General features: G+C 37.6%; 1 pseudogene; it reads left to right on the top strand.

Annotated features, from left to right (window-relative positions):
* Positions 1-5932, top strand: part of LOC122043634 — a 50215-nt pseudogene extending 44283 nt beyond the window's left edge.
* Positions 5933-16331: the final 10399 nt, after the last annotated feature.

Genomic DNA, 16331 nt, shown 5'->3' with positions numbered 1-16331 from the left:
GGTTCATGTGTTAGATGAGTCTAATTTAGACTTAGACTCATTGAATTAATTTAATTCAATGAATAGAGATTCATTAAATTAAAATTGACTTGAACCAATGGTTAGATTTGATCAACCATGGGAGAGAAGTGGCCAAGTTTGACTTGACTTGAGAGGAAGATGAAGGGTCAAGTTTGACTTGACCATTTGCCACCTCATTGGTGAGTTGACATTAAGTGGCTAATGGTGATGTGCCACATCATCAAGGCTAGCACATGTGTGTGCCACCTTATGAGGGAGATCAAGAGCCTTTACTCTTGATATTCCATGGGGTTTAAAAGCCTTTCATGAAAGTGGTCAGCCACTTAATCATCTTGGGAGTTTTCATTTTGTTTCGAAAACCTCCATCTTCTTCCTCAAGCTTTCTTCTCTCCCTCTCCTCCTCTTTGGCCGAATCTTTCAAAGGTTCTAGCATACCTTTTGTTAGGTTTCTCCATCATTTGTTCGTGTGGATACACATAGAGGGTTGTACACTTGACAACCTTGAGATCCAGCGAACCTTGGACGAGCGGGATTAAGCGAAGGGCATCGCTTCAAAGGTATACCTTCTGATCTTGTAGATCTAGTGTAGATCTAGGAGTAGAACACATGCATATGAAATTTTATTTATTCGCACGGATCCGGTGGCGGGGTTTCGGGGTTTCCGCAACGAAAAAAAAGCGGTTTTTGCGGCCCGAAAAACCCAACAGTGGTATCAGAGCCACGTACGAAGCGCGTACGTGTTTATTTTGTGTTTTTATGAAAAACTTTTAGTTCTGTAACTTTCTGTGAATTTCCTAATTTTATGTGTTTTATGGATAATTTTCTCATAGAAGCGAAGCAACAAATGTTTCGACACTTGTAGGCTTCGACTACCGAGAAAACCTTTTCGAAACGGCAAGGTTTCGCCCAATTCATTTTGGGACAGCGGACTAAGGTACTGTAGGATCGCTTAGGAACACTTGCAATGGTTATATCGCGGGTAGGGGTGCTGCCCCTAACCCCGCAAGGGGCTTCGTTCCGTGATTGCGCCCGAAAATCGCTAAACGGGACCGCCGGGAATTTTTACTCATAAAATTATAAAAATTGTGGGAAAATTTAAAGAAATTTAAAGAAATTATATAATTTAGAATTATGTATCATTTTGTGATGGTCATGGCCTAAAGACCCCAATTTGATTGGAAAAATTGTGTTGTAATTTATATTATGGCCTGCGTGCCATTTTCTGTGATGTGCGTGTTGTATATGATACGCGACCTGCGCGTCGTGCCTTTCCTATTTTATTTCCTATTGTAAAATAGTTTAGACTCAAATGTAACTCGAGTTTCACCTTTGTAATGTACAAAATGAAGCGGTGGAAGGTCCACTCGAGACGGAGTTACGAGGAGGGTGCGAGCAAAACAAGGTGGTCACCGGAAGGAGCTTGAGAAGTTGTTGACCTTAGGTTGACCATCCGATCTTCTCATTGGCTTGAGAAGATCGTAGTAGGGCCATGACTAACACTACAACAAAAACTGCAAACGACAACACCACTACGACAACGATTTTAAGAGAAAGTGTTGCTTATTTGCTCAAAGACAACGGTTTTTGCCAAAACCATTGTCTTTGAGCTCCCCATTAAATATAAAAGACAACGGTTTTGGAAAAACTATTGTCATTGAGCGATTTTTTTTAAAACGACAACACTTTTTACAACGGTTTTATAAACCGTTGTCTTTATCCGCGTTTTTAGCGGCTACGACAATAGTTTTGAAAAAACTGTTGTAATTGAATTTGGTCATTCCCCCCCCCCCCCCCTCGTTGTTTTCCTTTCCCTCGCTGTTTTCTTTTCGGCACCGTGTTTTTCCTTCGCGCTCCCGAACCTAAGGCAATTTTCTTTCCCTCTTCTCATACAATCTCTTCAAGCCTCTGCTGGATCTTCCTCCACTACGATGTGCTCCTCTCATTTCTTGGTGAGCGGGTTTCTGAGTTCGACGAGGCCCTCTGACCTTCCACTGCTGCTTCTTTCACTCGTGGAACCTTTTGATCGGACGAGGTGTATTTCTTCGCCAAAGGTGGCACTCCTACTCCGTCGATTCATAACCTAGGTCTTGTCTTCTTTGGATTTGTGCTAGAGCCATAGTCAAGGTAGATTTATAACCTAGGTCTTGTCTTCGTTCATAAAGTTTGTCTCAAAAAACGAAACCTACTTTTGATTCCACTATGCTTATATTTGCAAGCGTAACATTCTCTTTTCTTCTTCCTTTTAGCTTTTGATTTGTTTCATCATGCCCTTTACCTGCTCATATGTCAAAGTTTGTGGTGTTTGATCTCTGAAGGTGTCGGTTTTAAGCATCAATTTCTGTTTATTATTCACTTTTATTGGTTGAAATAGTGTGTTCGGATAGGTTTTCTAGGTCTTGCACTGCTCGCCACTTTTATTGGAATAGTGGACATAGTCGTATCTGTGCTAACTGAGAGGTTGACTTATTGTTGTATTCTTGCAACTCCAGTGATGGCAAGCTAGAGATAGTGGTACCATCATTTGTCCATTACCTCGAAGTATTGGAGGGTTCTGATGGTGATAAAATGCCAGGTATCTCTTTAATGTTATTTCTGTTATCTAGTCATTTATCTATAAATTTCAATATCTCGTTGGTAGCTCCTTTGCATGCTTTTTGTAGTTACTCAACACATAATAGCATATAGTTTCCATTGATGTGAAAATTCCAAATTCATCAGGATGGCCTGCTTTTCACCAATCGACAGTCCATTCCAGCCCTCTCTTATATGATATAGACAAGGATGGTACAAGAGAAATAGCGTTAGCTACCTATGATGGAGTTGTAAATTTTTTCAGGTAAGTAGCTTCAACAATTGTTTGGTGGATTGCTGCACGTTGACATAAATCTGGTGGCTGGCTATCTGATGATGGATAAACTAGAAGTACCTCGTAGAAAGGTTTGTAAAAATTGGTATGCTGGCTTGGATCCAGATCCAGTGGATCGTTCACATCCAGATGTCCATGATGATTCAATTTCCAAGGAGGCTTCTGCTAAGAACTCAATATCTTGTATGTGATCACAACCCAACTGCAATCACCTTGCTTTTATTTCTATTTCCTGAGGATGTTGGCCAATTAGCCATATTATAATTGTACTGATTGTTGTTGTTCGTGAACTTTTTGTGTTTGCATTTTTATACATATTTAAATGTGAAACACTGTGTTTTGAAACTCCTGTAACATATTTAAGATGCCTTAAATAGCTTTGCTATGGTAAATATATTAGGATCAACACGTCAAATTTTGTAAGTATGTTATACAATGATTGAGAAATTAGCATATGGGTTTATAAACTAATATTCCAAGTATCATATATTCCTTTTTGAAATTCTGATTATGAATCAAATTAGGAAAATTCTGTTGCTTTTTATCCAGATATAAATGGGAGCATGAATGGGTCAAATAATTATGATTCTACAAACATTGTGAACAACCTCTCAATGAATACATCTAAGCTTGAGGACAGAGGAAAACTTGATTTTGCCCAAACTAGTCAATACAATTGAGTGTCAAGCAATCTTAATGACACAATCAAAAGGGACGCTTCATTGGAAAATGGTAAAGAGGAAAATCAAACACAAACGCAAAGAAGGTTTCTTGAAGAAATTGATAATCAAGGGGCTCACGATGGACATTCGAAAGACCATAACACTGGTGATGGAGTGCAAGGAGCAACTGTGGAAAATGACCAAGAACTTGAAGAAGAAGTTGATTCATCTTTTGATTTGTTTAGAGATACAGATGAGTTAGTTGATGAGTATAATTATGACTATGATGATTATATTGATAAATCAATGTGGGAGGATGAAAATTGGACAGAAGAGAGCCATGAGACAACAGAAGATTATGTTAGCATAGATTCACACATACTTTGCACTCCAGTAAGTTCCATTGGAGTTGATCATACATAAAAAGGAAAAAATCAGGGAATTTAATTCCTAAAAGCTTGACCCACATTTTTAATATTCTATGAAGGTAATTGCTGACATAGATAATGATGGTACTAAAGAAATGGTTGTGGTTGTTTCATACTTCTTTGACCGTGAGTAAGAATTTTTACTTTATACATTTGTGGTATTTTTACATGAAAAATTGCCCATAATGATACGAAAACTATTTCTAGTACTTTCTTTTGGATGTAATTATTCTGTGGAAAAGTTTGTGGTAAGCAACTTCTCTGCTTTTTGTTTAAAAAGTTTTCTTGTACGATGATATCATCTTCCTAGACATTCTGTTTCTTGAAATGATAATTGGTGCCAAAGTCATAGACTAATTTGATACTTTCTACATCTGACATATGATATATTAATCTTATGTAGGTTACAATGTTACAATAACAACTCAATATTGATGGAAGTTTATTACAGGAAGAATCAGCATACTTTTTTACACTGCTTTTCATGCAATTTTCAAAAATTTAATGGTTGTATGCGAACCGTGTGTAATTATTCTTACTGGTCTTAGTCTTAGGTCATGATTCTTAATGTTGGCTTGTCTAATTGATTCTTCATCTGCCCAAACTATGGTTGTATTCAACTGAGATACTACTATCATTTTGTTCTTGTATATTTAATGCATTTGTACTGGTTTTTTTGGTGAATGTCATATATATCTAAGGTTGTTTGTGCATTCAATTCTTTCTTATTACAGTTGATAAGTTGGCAGGTATTATGATAATCCAGAGCATTCAGTTGAGTTAGGGGGTATCAACATTGAAAAATATGTAGCAAGTGGGATTGTAGTTTTCAACCTTGATACAAAGCAAGTCAAATGGATTCAAGATCTTGATTTAAGTGTCGATTCGGGGAATTTCTGTGCATATGTTTATTCTTCTCCTACTATGGTTGACTTGGATGGTGATGAAAAATTGGACATTCTTGTTGGCACTTCCTATGGCTTGTTTTATATTTTGGATCATCATGGTAATTTTTTTTTATTTCATTTTATAGTTGTAATTATTATCTTTGGTAAGTCAATGTGTTCTTTGTAATGTTATTAACTGCAACATCTTCATGTTTATATACTGCAATTTACCCAATATATATTGGAGGAATTGCATCTTTACTATTGTGGTAAATTTTGCAGTTTGAGTAGGATTTTCTGTTAGAACTTGTAGAAATTTAGAATACAAACTAAAACCTCTCTGAATAGAAGCCAGTGAATTATTTAGAAGAAATAGGAATTTGACATGAGATCAAATTTTGTGGTTGTGTATCCTAAGGGTGGATTTAGTTTAGTTGCTGACATTAGAGTTTGTGGTATATGTTTGGGAATTAGGGTCCGCACCAAGTTTCACTAATCTTGAACTGAAATGGACTAGGTCTATTGGCAAACTCGTGCCTTTATTTACTTAAGAGTTTCCTATATGTGACACTTATGTGACATTAATATCTCTTGTATTTCATTTTCAAAAAGAGAAGACAATGTAAATTTAAAGGATATTATTAACATGTCTCTTGCTCTTTCTCTATCTTAAATATGCAATTATGTAATCTTAAATTATCAGAACCGAGCACAAAGCTTCGATTTCTTGATTTTATTTTTGAAAGCAATTTCGTGTAGGCCAAGTGAGAAACAAATTTTCTCTTGAGATGGCTGAGATTCAAGCACCAGCTGTGGCAGCTGATATTAATGATGATGGCAAAATTGAAATAGTGACAGTTGACCCTCATGGAAATGTTGCAGCATGGACTGCACAAGGAGAAGAAATTTGGGAAGTGCATCTTAAGAGTCTAATACCACAGGTAAGTTTATTTCATTTCTATCTGGATGTCATTTAAACTTGATTCATTTCTTCTTAAGGTGATCTTACCTGTACTTGTGCATATTTATGTTAGATTTGATTGTATATACTCCATGTAGGATAAATAGTATTTTTTTTTAAATATTTTGATTTGAACAAATAATTTCAAATCCGATGGAACTTATATAGAGAATCATAGTGTTATAATACTAAATGTCATTTTGTTCATGTGGCATGAATATGACTTGGATTGCCATTTTTCTCTCTCCACTAATACTGAGATATGCATTTCACAGTGTTCTGTATGATAATATTAAAATATTATTGTTCTTAGAGATTTATAGCAAGCATGTTTTACCAAATGAAATACCTTTCACTGAACAAGCATGTTTTGAGGCAGATGTGAAACCTTGATTTATCCTATGAGCTTGCCCTATGCATGTTAGTGATTGCTTGAAAATGAAATGAAGAGCTTGTAAAGGCATTTCGTGTATGATCCATAGTATATTGATATAGAAAACATCTATATACTGCAGTTTGATTTCTTAATAGTTCGCTCGATATACTGCATGTTAGTTTCGTCAAACGAGTGACAAGGAGGTATAATTCTCAAGGAAGAAAAGATCATTCCATCTTTTGTGTTGAGTATAATGGAATTTTGTCCTGCGTGAATGGATGTTGCCGATTGTTTCTTGATACACACTGATTTGTATCATTTTGTTTGACTTGTGTAGCATGAAACAACACCTAATATCTATTCTATCTTGTATTGCTTGTTTTCCAGGAATTCGTGTTGTCATGTACACTATAATATGGAATTCTGAAATTTGATAAGTTTTGTTAAATTTTTCTCTAGCAGGTCAGGCAATTCGTGAGGCTTGAGTTTTTTTTATGCAAGAAGTGAGCTTTGTTAGGATGTAGCTTGCCTTGCTAATTTGTAAATTAAAAGCCATATGGAGAACAACAAATGGAAAACATGTGATTTAATGTATATGGAGAACAGTAATGGAAAACATGTGTATTTTGATGAGTGACAACTCATTTTTGTATATTTTTGTATATGTGTGGCTACAAGATGAATTATATATGGATATTTATTTTGGATTTAATGTAGTAAATATTTAGTTTTGTATTGGTAGTTTACTTATATTAAAAAAAGCAAAACGAGTAAATATTATCTACTACAACGGTTTATATTTGTTGTAAAGAAACTTTACCACAACGGTTTATTTCTGTTATTGAAATTATCTACCACAATGGTTTTAAAACGTTGTCGTATCCTTCGTAAACACATTTTGAGCATATAAACAACAACGGATAAAAACCGTTGTCAAATGTCTACAAAGACAACGGATTCAAAACCGTTGTCGTAGGACAATACATTCTACAACGCCCTCAGTTACAACGGTTTTATGACCCTATGACAACGGATAATATCCGTTGTTGTTTGCAGTTTTTGTTGTAGTGTAATCACAAAAAGTTTAATTAATTGATTGTGTGTGTATATGTGATGCATGCTAGATTAGTAATTAATTAGTGCCTTAATGATTAGATTAGATCTAAGTCACGCACATGATGCACCTCCACGATTAGATTAGATCTAAATCGAGTATATGATACACATCGACGATTAGATTAGATCTCAATCGTGTCAACTCGAAATGCCTACCATGCCGTGATACCCATCACTACCTCGATCACATGTTGTTGAATCTGCCAAAGCAGAGCAACGCATATTATCTTGGTAGGATGTGGAGGGACAATCATGGTCCCGCCTATCAACGCATGGGTGAGTACAACTCAATTAGATTGAGTAACTAGTTAACTCAAATGGATCGAGTTTAACTATAGGAATTTTCCAATGGTTGGTAGACAGGTCAAAATCTCGTTTATATTAACTCTTGGGCGTATTAGCCAAAGCTAACTCGAGTTTTAATATAAATGCAGATCTTGATCCTATAAACAAGAGTTGGATAGAGATGTAATTGGTAATTAGTTACCTACCGATCATACTAGGTCTTGGGCGATTTAGCCAAAGCTAACTCAAGGCGTAGTATGATGTGGATCTTGTCCCACTTGAATTGTAGAATTCAGTGGGAGCATCATTTAATTAAAGGCCTAATTAGATGATTAATTGGAATATGATATTTATTTTTCTGCATTTTTCTGTTGTAGATTACCATGTCGTCAAACACGAACTCCTTCTCCCTGCGTTCTGTCCTCGATAAGGACAAGCTCAATGGAGCTAACTTCCTGGACTGGTACAGGAACCTGAGAATAGTTCTCACACAGGAACGAAAACTATACGTCCTGGAGCAGCCCATTCCTGAGGCACCTCCTGCCACTACCACGCGAGTTGATCGTGATGCTTACTAGAAGCATCAAGATGACGCATTAGATGTGTCATGTCTTATGCTCACTACCATGAACTCTGAGCTTCAGAAGCAACATGAGTTGATGAGCGCTTATGATATGGTTGAACATCTTCGTCAACTATATCAAGGACAAGCGAGGCACGAGAGATTTGAGATCTCTAAGGCACTGTTTCAGTGCAAGATGCAAGATGGGACTCCCGTAGGCCCATATGTACTCAAAATGATTGGGTACATAGAAAACCTACAGAGGTTGGGATTTCCCCTTGGCCAAGAGTTGGCCACTGATTTGGTCTTGTAATCCTTGCCAGAGAGCTACAGTCAATTCATCATGAACTACAACATGAATGAAATTGACAAGCCACTGCCTGAGCTTCTGAGTATGTTGAGAACTGCTAAGATCAACCTTGACAAGGTTAAGCCCAACTCCATTTTGATGGTGCAAAAGGGCAAAGGCAAGGGCAAGCCTAAAGGTAAGGGAAAGTCCCAAGCCAAGGGCAAAGGCAAGGCACTGAAACCCAAAGGAGGGGTTACCAAGGATACTACCTGCTTCCACTGCGGTCAGACCGGGCACTGGAAGAGGAACTGCAAAGTCTACCTGGAAGATCTTAAGAAGAAGAGAAGTGAGACTTCCACTTCAGGTATATATGTTATAAAAGTCAATCTATCTATTTCTTCATCATGGGTATTAGATACCGGATGTGCTTCTCACATTTGTACTAATGTGCAGGCACTTAAAAATAGCAAGGCATTGACGAAGGGCGAGGTGGACCTACGCATAGGCAATGGAGCACGGGTTGCTGTTGTTGCTGTAGGAACTTATTATCTATCTCTGCCCTCTGGGCTTGTACTAGAATTGGATGATTGTTGTTTTGTGCCTGCTTTGACTAAGAACATTATATCAATTTCTTGTTTAGACAAGAAAGACTTTTCATTTATAATAAAGAACAAATATTGTTCAGTTTATTTAAATGATATGTTCTATTATAGTGCACCTTTGATGAACGGACTCTATATTCTAGACCTTGAAAACCCTATCTATAACATAAGTACAAAGAGGTTCAAGTCAAATGACATGAACCAAACCTATATCTGGAACTATTGCTTAGGTCATATAAATGACAAACGCTTATCCCAGCTCCATAAGGATGGTTTACTGGACTCATTTGATTTTGAATCTTATGAGACATGCGAGTCATGCCTATTGGGAAAGATGACCAAGACTCCCTTTAGTGGGCACAGCGAGAGAGCGACTGACTTGTTAGGACTTATACATAGTGATGTATGTGGCCCTTTCAATGTCGCTGCCAGAGGTGGTTATAGGTACTTCATTACATTTACTGATGACTTCAGTAGATATGGTTATGTGTATTTGATGACACATAAGTCAGAATCCTTTAAAAAGTTCAAAGAATTCAAGAATGAAGTACAAAACCAGCTTGGCAAGAGTATTAAGATACTTCAATCAGATCGAGGTGGAGAATACCTTAGCCATGAGTTTCGTGACTATCTAGCTGAGTGTGGGATCCTATCCCAACTCACTCCTCCTGGAACACCACAGTGGAATGGTGAATCCGAAAGGAGGAATCGTACCTTATTAGATATGGTACGGTCTATGATGAGTCACACAGATCTTCCCATGTATCTTTGGGACTATGCTCTAGACACAGCAGCCTTCATTCTCAACCGAGTTCCATCTAAGGCTGTAATAAAGACACCATATAGGATATGGACTGGGAGAGATGCCCAGGTGTCTTTTATGAGGATTTGGGGTTGTGAGGCTTACGTTCGACGTTAAGTCTCGGAAAAATTGGGACCCAAATCTGATAAGTGCTATTTTATTGGATATCCCAAGGAAATGAAGGGATATTACTTCTACATTCCCAGTCAACACAAGATAGTTGTGGCTAAGACTGGGGTATTTCTAGAAAGGGATTTTGTTTCTAGAAAGACTAGTGGGAGTACGTTCGATCTTGAAGAAGTTCAAGATGTAAACCATAGCACTGAAGACTCGATGGAAGTTGAACTGGAACCACAAAGTATTGTGGATGATGTTGTTCTACAAGGAGTTGAGGAACAACAACCAGTTCAAGTAGACCTACCTCTTCGTAGGTCTGATAGGGTACGTCGTCAGGCTGAGAGATATTCATTTCTTTTGTCTGACCATGATGACGTTGTGCTCATTGAGGATGGGCCTACCTCCTATCAGGAAGCTATGATGAGACCAGATTTCAAGAAATGGCTAGAGGCCATGAGATCCGAGATGAAATCCATGTACACTAACCATGTATGGACTTTGGTTAATCCACCTGAAGGGGTCAAACTCATTGGGTGTAAGTGGGTCTTTAAGAGAAATACTGACATGGATGAACTTATTTATAAGGGTCGCTTGGTAGCTAAAGGTTTCAAGCAAATTCATGGTATTGACTATGATGAAACTTTTTCTCCAGTAGCGATGTTTAAATCCATTCGGATCATGCTTGCTATTGCAGCGTACCACGATTATAAGATCTGGCAGATGGATGTCAAAACCATGTTTCTGAATGGAAACATGCTCGAGGATGTGTACATGACACAACCTGAGGGTTTTGTAGATCCACAGCATACTAGTAGAGTATGCAAGCTGCATAGGTCCATTTATGGACTAAAGCAAGCTTCTCGGAGCTGGAATCTTCGATTCGATGATGCAATCAAACAGTTTGGTTTCATCAAGAATGAAGATGAACCTTGTGTCTACAAGAAGGTTGTAGGGAACACAGTTGTCTTCCTTATATTGTATGTGGATGACATACTACTCATTAGGAAAGATATCCCTTTGCTGCAGTCTGTCAAGACTTGGATAGGGACTTGTTTCTCAATGAAGGACTTAGGTGAAGCATCCCGCATTATAGGCATACAGATCTATAGAGATAGATCTAAGAGATTGCTTGGCCTAAGTCAGAGTACATACATTGACAAGGTATTACTTTGGTTTTCCATGCAGAACTCCAAGAAGGGATTTCTGCCGATGTCACATGATGTGAGTCTTTCGAAGACTCAATGTCCTTCTTCTAGAGAGGAGAGAGACCGCTTGGATCAGATCCCTTATGCTTCAGCCATATGATCTATCATATACGCCATGCTATGTACTCATCCTGATGTCTCATATGCTTTGAGCATGACGAGCAGATACCAGTCAGATCCAGGTGAAAGTCACATGATAGCGGTCAAGAATATTCTTAAGTACTTGAGAAGGACTAAAGAATATTTCTTGATATATGGATGCGATGACGAGCTAGCTGTAAAGGGTTACAGTGATGCTAGCTTTCAAACTGACCAAGATGATTATCGATCACAGTCGGGGTTCGTGTTTTGCATAAATGGTGGTTCTGTAAGCTGGAAGAGATTGAAGCAGGACACAGTCGTTGATTCTACAACAGAGGCCGAGTATATTGCTTTATCAGAAGCAGCAAAGAAGGCAGTTTGGATCCTCAAGTTCATTACTGAGCTTGGGGTGGTTCCTAACATAGCTGATCCCATAGAGCTCTATTGTGACAACAATGGAGCAATAGCACAGGCTAAGGAACCTTGCTCATACCAGCGGACCAAACACATACTACGGTGCTTCCATCTCATTCGAGAGATCATCGATAGAGTAGATGTGAAGATTTGCAGAGTACCCACTGAGGCTAACATCGCAGATCCCTTGACCAAGTCTTTGGCACAGAGAAAGCATGATGGCCACACTAGGTCTTTGGGCCTTAGAGCCTATACTGATTGACACTAGTGCTAGTGGGAGATTGTTAGTTAAAGTCCTAGAGCCAATCATTTGATGATTATCGTATGGATTCGTTGTATCATATTCTTATATATATAAAAGGCATTCGTTTATGGTTATTATGCTTACATCTATTGGTGCCAAATAAATAAATATAATAGCGTCCTTGAGTAGAAGGTTCTTACCTATATCAATCTGTTAGTTGAATCGATAGTGAGATGATATAGGAAACACTACTCTTAATCATTCATAGTCAAGTATTAGCATTCAAGGACAATGTTAATGCGACGAGACTAGCATGTAGGTCAACTCGATGACTTGATCTCACAAGTCATGGATATGGAGATATCAAGTTGACACATGGGTATGCATTGGAGAATGTATATTGAATGACCCGCCATGAGAAAGTATCATGGATCATTATATGAGTGTCATATACTTTCTCATGTGGCTATTAGTATGACTATTAGTCTTTGTACCTGAAGTCACCATGATTCCCTATATAACGAGTTGCATACTTTGGCTTCGTCAAACGTTACCCGTAACTGGGTGGAATATAAAGGTGATTACTGGGTATGTAACAAATTATGTGGAGGGATGTGAGTGATGTAGATGGGATCTATCCCTCCTATATGACGAGAGTGACATCGATATTCTTGATAGAATGAGACCACTAAGTGCATGGTCATGCCCAAATGAGTCAATATGAGATGTTGAGCTCATTTGATTGAGTGAGTCTACTTGTGATTCAAGATTTAGATTGATTAGAGGATGACACAGTCTATGCCTCACATTGATCAATCTAGATGTCTAGAATAGAAGCACACTAGTCATGTATTGTGAATAGTTACAATTAGTAGTCACAAGGTGATGTTGGATCTCAACATTCTTATAATTTGGGTAGTAATGATGTGTTGCTAGATACCGCTCATTACTTATGCTTCTAAATGGGTTTAGGAGCATTGCCAATGTTATAAGAACCTATAGGGTCACACACAAAGGGCAATTAGATGGAGATTAGGTTCATTTGATGAACCTAAATGATTAGGTCCATGTGATGAACCAAAAGGATTATGTCCATGTGATGAACCAAATTGGATTATGAGTAATCCAGATTAGGCTAATTGAGTTGGACTCAATTTGGTTCATGTGTTAGATGAGTCTAATTTAGACTTAGACACATTGAATTAATTTAATTCAATGAATAGAGATTCATTAAATTAAAATTGACTTGAACCAATGGTTAGATTTGATCAACCATGGGAGAGAAGTGGCCAAGTTTGACTTGACTTGAGAGGAAGATGAAGGGTCAAGTTTGACTTGACCATTTGCCACCTCATTGGTGAGTTGGCATTAAGTGGCTAATGGTGATGTGCCACATCATCAAGGCTAGCACATGTGTGTGCCACCTCATGAGGGAGATCAAGAGCCTTGACTCTTGATATCCATGGGGTTTAAAAGCCTTTCATGAAAGTGGTCGACCACTTAATCATCTTGGGAGTTTTCATTTTGTTTTGAAAACCTCCATCTTCTTCCTCAAGCTTTCTTCTCTCCCTCTCCTCCTCTTTGGCCGAATCCTTCAAAGGTGTGGATACGCATAGAGGGTTGAACACTTGACAACCTTGAGATCCAGCGAACCTTGGATGAGCGGGATTAAGCGAAGGGCATCGCTTCAAAGGTATACCTTCTAATCTTGTAGATCTATTGTAGATCTAGGAGTAGAAAACATGTATATCAAATTTTATTTCTTCGCACGGATCCGGTGGCGGGATTTCGGGGTTTCCGCAACGCAAAAAAAGCAGTTTTTGCGGCCCGAAAAACCCAACAGATACCACTTGTTGGGTGATACTTGGAATACCGTTCTTTTTCCTCTGTAAAAACAAATTTATACAAGCATAGAACTTTTCCTAGCAACCCATGTGCTCTTCAGAAGTTAAACATGGATTGGAAATGAAACTTAACATTTTAAAAATTGCAAGGATTAAATATCTATTTCAAGGATTGGCTTCCAGGTCGTTGGCGAGGCACTAGGCTTTCTTGGTTATGGGATCATCCACCACTTCCTAGACAAAGCCTCTCCAAGAAATTGAATATTTAAACTTCTCACAGTAATCTTAGGTTTAACTACAGAGACCTCAATCAAAGCACAAGATTGAAACAAAAAATCGAACCACAAAAATGAAAACACGAAATCACTAGCCTCTTGTGTTGGTATTTTAGGATCGATACAAAGAAAACAAAACTAGTTGTGCTGCGGAATAAATAACTAGTTGTAACTTTCTTCATAGATAAAGACCTCTTGATCTTCTATCATATTCCTCTCCCCTCTTCTTGGGCGTCATGTGGGCAACGATCTACCAAGACAAAAACACCCGAACTCTTTTTGTTTTCAAGCCGCCTACCACCAAAGGATGCAAAGAAAGGAATGCCTCCTTCTTCTTCTTCTCCTCCAAACTGCCGACCACCAAGGTGCTTCGTCTCTTCGTTTTCTTTTCCTCCAAGCTCCCTCCACCAAGAGAAGATGGGGAGCCGACCCTAGAGGGAAGAAAAGGGAAGAAGAAAAGAAGTGGGGCGCTGGCCCTAGAGGAAAGAAAAGAAAGAATGGGGTGCCGGCCTTAAGGGAAAGGAGAGGGTTTTTGGTTGTGGAGAAAACTTATCAATTCTTAATTGATTGATTTTTGTCGCACAACTCCTCTCCTTTTATAACCCTTTTTCCCCAGATAAAAAAGAAGAAAAAGTAATAGATTTTGTTTACAAAAAATCTCTAGAAAAGAATTAACATAATTCTTTTTAGAAAAATTTCTTAAGAAAGAATTAGTATAATTCTTTTTAGAAAATTTCTAAGAAAGAATCAACATAATTCTTTTTAGAAAAATCTCTAGGAAAGAATTAACATAATTCTTTTTAGAAAAATTTCTTAGGAAATAATTAATGTAATTCTTTTTATAAAATTTCTAAGAAAGAATCAACGTAATTCTTTTTAGAAAAATCTCTAATTTTGTTGAGAAAAATTCTCCCCCTTTTTTTCTTTTCTTTTTCTTTTCTTTTCTTTTTCTTTTGGTTTGGTCGGCTGCCCCTTGGTTGGGCACCAAGCAAGGCTTAGGCAACCCCTTTCTTGGGTAGGAAGCAAGGCTTGGCCAGCCTTTTGCTTGGGCACCAAGTAAGGATGTGGCTGATCCTTTTCTTCGGTAGGAAGCAAAACGAAAACGGGTGAATGTGAGGCTTTATAGAGAGGCTACAATAGGGACCGAGAGGAGGAATTGGTTTTAACCTCCTGATGGACTTGAGCTTCCTGTATTCGACCCGAACACCCAACTCAAGTTTATCAATAATAACTCATACCACTAAAGAGTTATTATTGAACTATCGCATCAATCTCATATTACATTATGGGCTCCTTCTTATCATGAGTGCGTTAGTCTCTCTGTGTTTAAGATATCGTATGCCCGTTAATTAAATGAGTTACTGACAACTCACTTAATTAACATCTAGCTCCAAGAGTAATACCACTCAACCTTATTATCATGTTGGACTAAGTCCACCTGTAGGGTTTACATAATAAATCTTATGAGCTCCTCAAGGGGACATCATCGACCTAGATTACTAGGACACAATTTCCTTTTATAATCAACAACATACCATATAAATAATATTATTTTTCAACTTATCGGGCCTATTGATTTAACTAAATGAATCTCACTCTTTAATAAATTAAAGAAATAAATACTAAGTATATGTGTTTGTTATTATATTGGGATTAAGAGTACACACATTCATAATAATAGAGGTTTTGTTCTTTTATGCATTCAGTATAAAAAGAAACAACCTCAAATGATCCTACTCAATACACACATAGTGTACTCGTGTAATTTTATAGTCAAGATTAACTAATACCAAATTACACTACAACCATTCCAATGGTTTGTCCCAATCCATCTTGGTTGTGAGCTACTATTTATAATTTATAAGGAACTGATAACTTTATCTTCTGTGTGACACCACACACAATGTTATCTACAATATAAATTAAATGGACAACTGCATTTAACTAAATGTAGACATTTGACCCATGTGATTCTCATTTCAAAATAAATGTTCATACAAAAAGTTAGGCTTTTAGTATACATCCTAACACGATCAATGTTAACAAAGTTGTTACACTTTACTTAGCCGCTCTTCTAAATGAATTAGAGACATTCTCATAATGGCACAGAGCCTCTCTTCTAGTGGAACATATCCATTATCTAGAAAACATTCAATCTCCCAGTGGCACACAGCCATTATCTTGGAGAGTTCCATTTCTTGCTATTTATCCAGATTAAATAATCTTCATTTACATCAATATGAGAATCTCTAATCCCTTATAATGACCATTATGTCAAAAGCATGTTTCATATT

Source organism: Zingiber officinale, chromosome 2A, assembly GCF_018446385.1.
Source record: "Zingiber officinale cultivar Zhangliang chromosome 2A, Zo_v1.1, whole genome shotgun sequence".
Lineage (NCBI taxonomy): Eukaryota > Viridiplantae > Streptophyta > Magnoliopsida > Zingiberales > Zingiberaceae > Zingiber > Zingiber officinale.
The sequence above is the reverse complement of the archived record's forward strand: the minus strand, read 5'-3'. Positions and strand labels throughout refer to the sequence as shown.